The 5,817-nt window shown below is 39.1% G+C and overlaps 1 long non-coding RNA gene across 2 annotated transcripts; it reads right to left on the reverse strand.

The window, feature by feature from the left end:
- Nucleotides 1–4,136: 4,136 nt before the first annotated feature.
- LOC111215557 lies at nucleotides 4,137–4,701 on the reverse strand. Of its 2 annotated transcripts, none has more exons than XR_002664451.2 (2): nucleotides 4,529–4,701; nucleotides 4,137–4,424 (listed from the first exon to the last, which is right to left on the reverse strand). It is a non-coding gene; the product is annotated as an uncharacterized LOC111215557 (long non-coding RNA). The 2 variants fall into 2 exon arrangements; XR_007339680.1 differs by having other exon boundaries at nucleotides 4,523–4,695.
- Nucleotides 4,702–5,817: the final 1,116 nt, after the last annotated feature.

Raw genomic sequence — 5,817 nt, forward strand, 5'->3', positions numbered from 1 at the left:
ACTCCGGGGAATCTAGGAAGGCGGAAGAAAAATAAATCTTCTCAATGACGGGCTTCTTTTGGAATGTAAGAGGTTTCAACAAAATGTCAAAACAAACAGTGGTCCATAATTGGATAAGGAGCAAAGACTTTCAATTTGGGTGCTTATTGGAGACTAGGGTGAAGGAGAGTAAGTCTGCAGCAGTTGTGGAGTCAGTATGCAGATGATGGTCGTTTATAAACAACTATGAGTTTAGTAGGAAGGGAAGGATCTCGGTGATTTGGAGTCCGCAAATCAGAATTACGCCGGTTTTCAAATCAGCTCAAATGATCACTGTTTCAGTTCTGCTGGAGGGTGAGCAAGAAGAATTTTTCTGTTCTTTTGTGTATGCTGAGAACACAGTGGAGCAACGAAGGGAGCTATGGGAGGATATCAGATCTCATCAGAACTCACCCCTATTCCGGAACAAAGAATGGATTGTAATGGGAGATTTCAATGAGACTTTGGAGGGAGATGAACATTCTAGTCACCAAGATTCGGGAATCATGACTGCGGGTATGAGAGAGTTTGAAGGGGTAGTTCAGTACTGTCATTTCACTGACATGGGATACCAAGGCCCAAAGTTTACTTGGTGCAACAGGCGTGACGAAGGGATTATCTGTAAAAAGCTAGACCGCATCCTTGTTAATGAGGTTTGGCTACACAAGAGAACCCAAGCGTATAGTGTATTTGAAGCGAGAGGATGCTCAGATCACTTACGGGGAAGGTTTCATCTAACGCCAGAAGCTGTGGGTAAGCGCAGGCCTTTCAAGTTTACAAACCCAGTGGCGGAAATGTCGGATTTTCTTAGGAAAATGGAAGAATACTGGAAGGATAAACAACCGCTATTCCAATCTACCTCTGCTCTGTTCAGGTTCTCAAAGGCTCTCAAAGATTTGAAGCCGATGATGCGAAGTTTAAGCAAAGAAAAATTGGAAGATTTGACGAAAAAGGTTAGAGAAGCATATCAGGATCTCTGTGAAAAGCAGGAAGCAACCCTGAAGGATCCTTCTCAAGTTCACATCCAAGCAGAACTCACAGCAGCAGAGAGATGGCAGAGGGTCTCAGCCATAGAGGAAAAGATTTTGAAACAGAGATCGAAGCTCCATTGGTTGCAAGTTGGAGACAAAAATAACAAAGGTTTCTACAATGCTGTCAAGATAAGGGAGACAAAGAATGCAATAAGAGAAATAAGATGTCCATCAGGGCAAGTGGTCAGTTCTCAAGAAGACATAAAGAAAGAAGCTGAGAGGTTCTTTACTGAATTTCTCTCACAGGTACCTGAAGGACTGCAAGGGAAAACAGTGGAAGAGATGAAACATATCATACAATATCGATGCTCGGAGGAAGAAAATAATGCGCTTGTCAAGCCGGTTACAGATGCGGAAATTAGAGATGTGTTATTTGGGATGCCTAAGGAAAAGTCCCCGGGACCTGATGGGTTCACTGCAGAGTTTTTCAAGGCTTCTTGGAGTATTATTTCAAAGTATTTTACCACTGCGGTGCATTCTTTTTTCAGCAAGGGGTTCTTACCGAAGGGGCTCAACACCACAATACTTGCTTTGATCCCCAAGAAAGATGATGCGATGGAAATGCGAGACTACATACCCATAGATTGCTGCAACGTACTCTACAAGGTCATCTCTAAGATAATCGCCAATCGGCTCAAGGGAACGCTCCCTCATTGCATCACCTACAATCAGTCAGCATTCGTGAAGGATCGATTATTAGTAGAGAATCTCCTTCTAGCTACTGAAATTGTCAAGGACTATCACAAAGAGGACATAACCCCGAGATGCGCAATGAAAATTGACATCGCAAAAGCCTTTGATTCTGTTCATTGGCCATTTCTCCTAACCACCTTGAGAGCCCTCGACATGCCGGAGCCGTTCATACACTGGATTGAGCTGTGTGTGTGTACGCCATCCTTTTCAGTTCAGATTAACGGAGAATTGGCGGGGCTTTTTCAGATCAAAAGAGGGTTGAGGCAAGGATGTGCGCTCTCGCCTTATCTATATGTCATATGCATGAATGTGCTATCTCACATGCTAGACAAGGCCGCAGCTAGGAAAGAGATAGGCTATCATCTTCGGTGCCAGAACATCCTTTTGACTCACCTGTGCTTTGCAGATGACCTGTTAGTCTTCACTGATGGTGCAAAAAGCTCCATTGAAAGTATACTTGGGATATTTGAAGCTTTTGCTGTGATGTCAGGGTTGAAGATCAGCTTGGAAAAATCAACTCTCTACATTGCTGGTACTACTGGAGAGCAGGAATTAGAAATTCTATCATGCTTTCCCTTTGCTTCAGGTCAATTGCCGGTACGGTACTTAGGCCTTCCTCTGCTTACCAAGAGGATGACTGTAAATGACTACATGCCTTTAGTTGAAATGATTAGGAAAAGAATGAGTTCATGGACCGGTCGTTTCCTCTCACACGCTGGTCGGCTTCAACCGAACAAAACTCGGTCATTATGAGTCTTGAAAACTTTTGGCTAGCTGCTTTCAGATTACCAAGTAGCTGCATGAAAGAGATAGAGCGACTATGCGCAGCCTTCTTGTGGTCTGGACCGGATCTTAAAACCACGAAAGCAAAAGTTAGCTGGCAAGACATTTGTCTACCAAGAAATGAGGGCGGCTTGGGCATTAGGCCCTTGAAGGAAGTAAATAATGTTCACTGTTTGAAGCTTATATGGAGAATAACATCGTCACGCTTTTCTTTGTGGGCCAAATGGATCCATTGCTACTTGATAAGGAAGGGATCTTTTTGGTCGATCTCAGTTAACACAAACTTGGGATCTTGGATGTGGAAAAAGCTATTGAAGATGAGGAGTATTGCATGGCAATTTCTAAAGGTTGAGGTCGGTAATGGAAGTCACACCTCATTCTGGCATGAAGTATGGTCTCAGATTGGGTGTCTTAAGGAGGTGGTAGGTGATCGTGGCGTTATTGCCCTCGGCATAGCAAACAATGCTACGATGGCAGATGTTATATCAAATCATCGACGGCGGAGGCACAGACAGAGTATTCTCAATGACATAGAAGATGAGATTGATAGGCTGCGGGTTGGAGGGTTAGTTGATATCGATGATGTTAAGCTTTGGAAGTGGGGTGAAGGGAAATATCTGAGTAAATTTTCCTCAAAGAAGACCTGGCAACAGGTGCGAAATGAGCATCAAACCTGTGCTTGGAGTCAAGGTATATGGTTTCCTCAGTCTACTCCAAAATACTCTTTCATGTTATGGATTGCGAGAAGGAACATATTGCAAACGGGAGACAAAATGCAAGCTTGAAATGTCTCTGTGAACACAGAGTGTGTTCTGTGTCAGGGAGTTCAAGAGACATGCAAGCACCTCTTTTTTCAGTGCCCTACTCGACTGAAGTGTGGGAATCTCTGGTGAAAGGGCTTCTTAGCGATGACTTCACTACTGACTGTGATGATATTGGAGAAATGGTTTGTGGTAGAAGCTACCGTCCAACAGAAATGTTTCTTATCAGATACTCTCTTCAGGCTGCAGTCCATAGCATATGGAGAGAAAGAAATGGTAGAAGGCATGGAGAAGAACCAAAAACGGCTGCTATATTGAGTAAGCTTATTGACAAAACGAGAAGGCTTCATCTTCTTGCTGTCAAAGCCACGGGTCAAGCATACTTGGAAAGGAGTTTATGCACTTGGTTTGGAACAAGGCAAGTTCCAAATCCAACATAGAAAATAGAAAATAGAAGGTTTTTATTTTAGTTGATTGAGTATATAAATAAAAAAACAGAAGCACTAGATGTCACTAAAAGAAATATGTACATTGTTAGCGCGAGAAATATGCTATATTAGATGTTTGATAGCGAATTCATAAATGCTATGTATGCGGCAGCCATCATAGATACCCCTCCTATGATAGCGTTTTCTGAATGATACGAAATATACCGATACGATAGCAACACTTATATGATATTATTAACTTAACTATAGCTTCTGATTCGTGTTATGATGTACATATAATGACAATGATATAATGCCATAACTAGAAATATAACAATTAAAAATTATTTTGAATATTTAATTAGGATTAATTAGTTAAAAGTTAAATAATTATAAAATAAATCGAAAATTATTTTTTAACAGAAAATAAAATAAATTTTATTAATAAATTAAATTTGGTTTACAGATTAATTCTGGTTTACAAAACTAAACCAGAAATTAAAAAATAAAATCAGACCACTACAATTTAGGACACTTAACCAGACCTAAAAAACCTAAACCTAAAGAAAAAACTCCTGCCGCCTCCTCCATATCCTTGTCCCTCTTCCAGCAGCCCTGAACTTTGATTCCTCCAGCCGCCACGAGACTTGTATACTCAAGCCGCCATGAACCTTGCTTCCTCCAGCCGCCATGAACCTTGGCTCCTCCACCTATCTTTACCAAAAACAAAACAAAACAAAATCAGATTCGTAATAGAGCAACAGAGAGAGAAGGAGATACACAGATACGAAGATAGAGAGAGAGAGACGTCGACCGTGGTGGTGGTGAGACAAGGGGGAAAACAGTGGTGGTGAGACGAGGAGGAGACGCGGTGGTGGTGAGACGAGAAGGAGACGCGGTGGTGGTGAGACGAGGAGGAGACACGGTGGTGGTTAGATGAGAGAGGCGTTGAGAGAGATGGGAGAGAGGCGTTGAGAGAGATGGGAGAGAGGCGTTGAGAGAGATGAGAGAGAAGAGATATATGAGATATGAGAATGAGAGGTTAGAGTGGAGAAGAGAGAATCGGGAAAAAAAAAGCAGAGAAGGAGATGATATATCTGTCGTGAGAGAGGGAGGGAGGGAGGGAGGGAGGGAGGGAGGGAGGGAGGGAGGGAGGGAGAGAGGGAAGAAAAAAATAAAAATAAAATTGAATAAATCTCTACCTTTAGATCTAAGTTAATCCAATGGTTAAGAGTGTGATCTATGTATTTGAATCTGATTGGCCAGAAATTTTGTCTTTCTTTTTCTATTTTTTTTTTTTTGTTCTTAAATATTTGATAATTTGTTTTCTAAGTAAATTTTCTTAGTTATATCTTATATAAAATTTTGTATTTTCGAGTTTATAATTTAAGTTTAGAGTTTTCTTTTTTGAACATGATAAGTTTATATTTATTTTAAGAATTGATGTTTAAGTTTGAAAATATTTGATTAATATCAAGACTATGATTTAAGATTTTGGATCAGAGTATGAAAATATTAGATTTGAATATTAGGTCTAAGATTTGTAGTTAAATTTTTCAAATTTTAGTTTTGAAGTTTATATTTAGAGTATTGTATGTATAGTAAAGTTTAGTGTATATGGAATATAAAGTTTTGAGTAAGGGGATTTGGGTTGAAGATAAGATCTAAAAGTAAAGTTTAATATTTTAAATTTTAAAATATAAGATTTTATGTTTAGATTTATGATTTGGGGTATAGTGTTTATGTTTATAGTTTAGGGGGGGGGTAGTATTATGGGGAAATGATTTGAAATTAAATTATGAATTATTTTTAAGTTAAGATTAAATTAATGAAAAATAATAGAGAGTTTTAAGGTTTATATTTAGGGTTTAAAATAATTTTAGGGTTTAGGGTTTTAAGCATGTACAAAAAAAAATCGTGGCATTTCGTGACTATTTTATAAAGACCTACAAAACATTTCGTAGCTAAATCGTAGCAAGAAAATACTCTTTATAAATTGTCTTTTTTTCCTTCAATCTTTGATGATTTGTTTTGTAAATAATTTTTCTTACTTATATCTTATTTCAAAATGTATATTTTGTATTTTGGAATTTAAGTTTAAAG

This window comes from Brassica napus, chromosome A5 (assembly GCF_020379485.1).
Source record: "Brassica napus cultivar Da-Ae chromosome A5, Da-Ae, whole genome shotgun sequence".
Taxonomy (NCBI): domain Eukaryota; kingdom Viridiplantae; phylum Streptophyta; class Magnoliopsida; order Brassicales; family Brassicaceae; genus Brassica; species Brassica napus.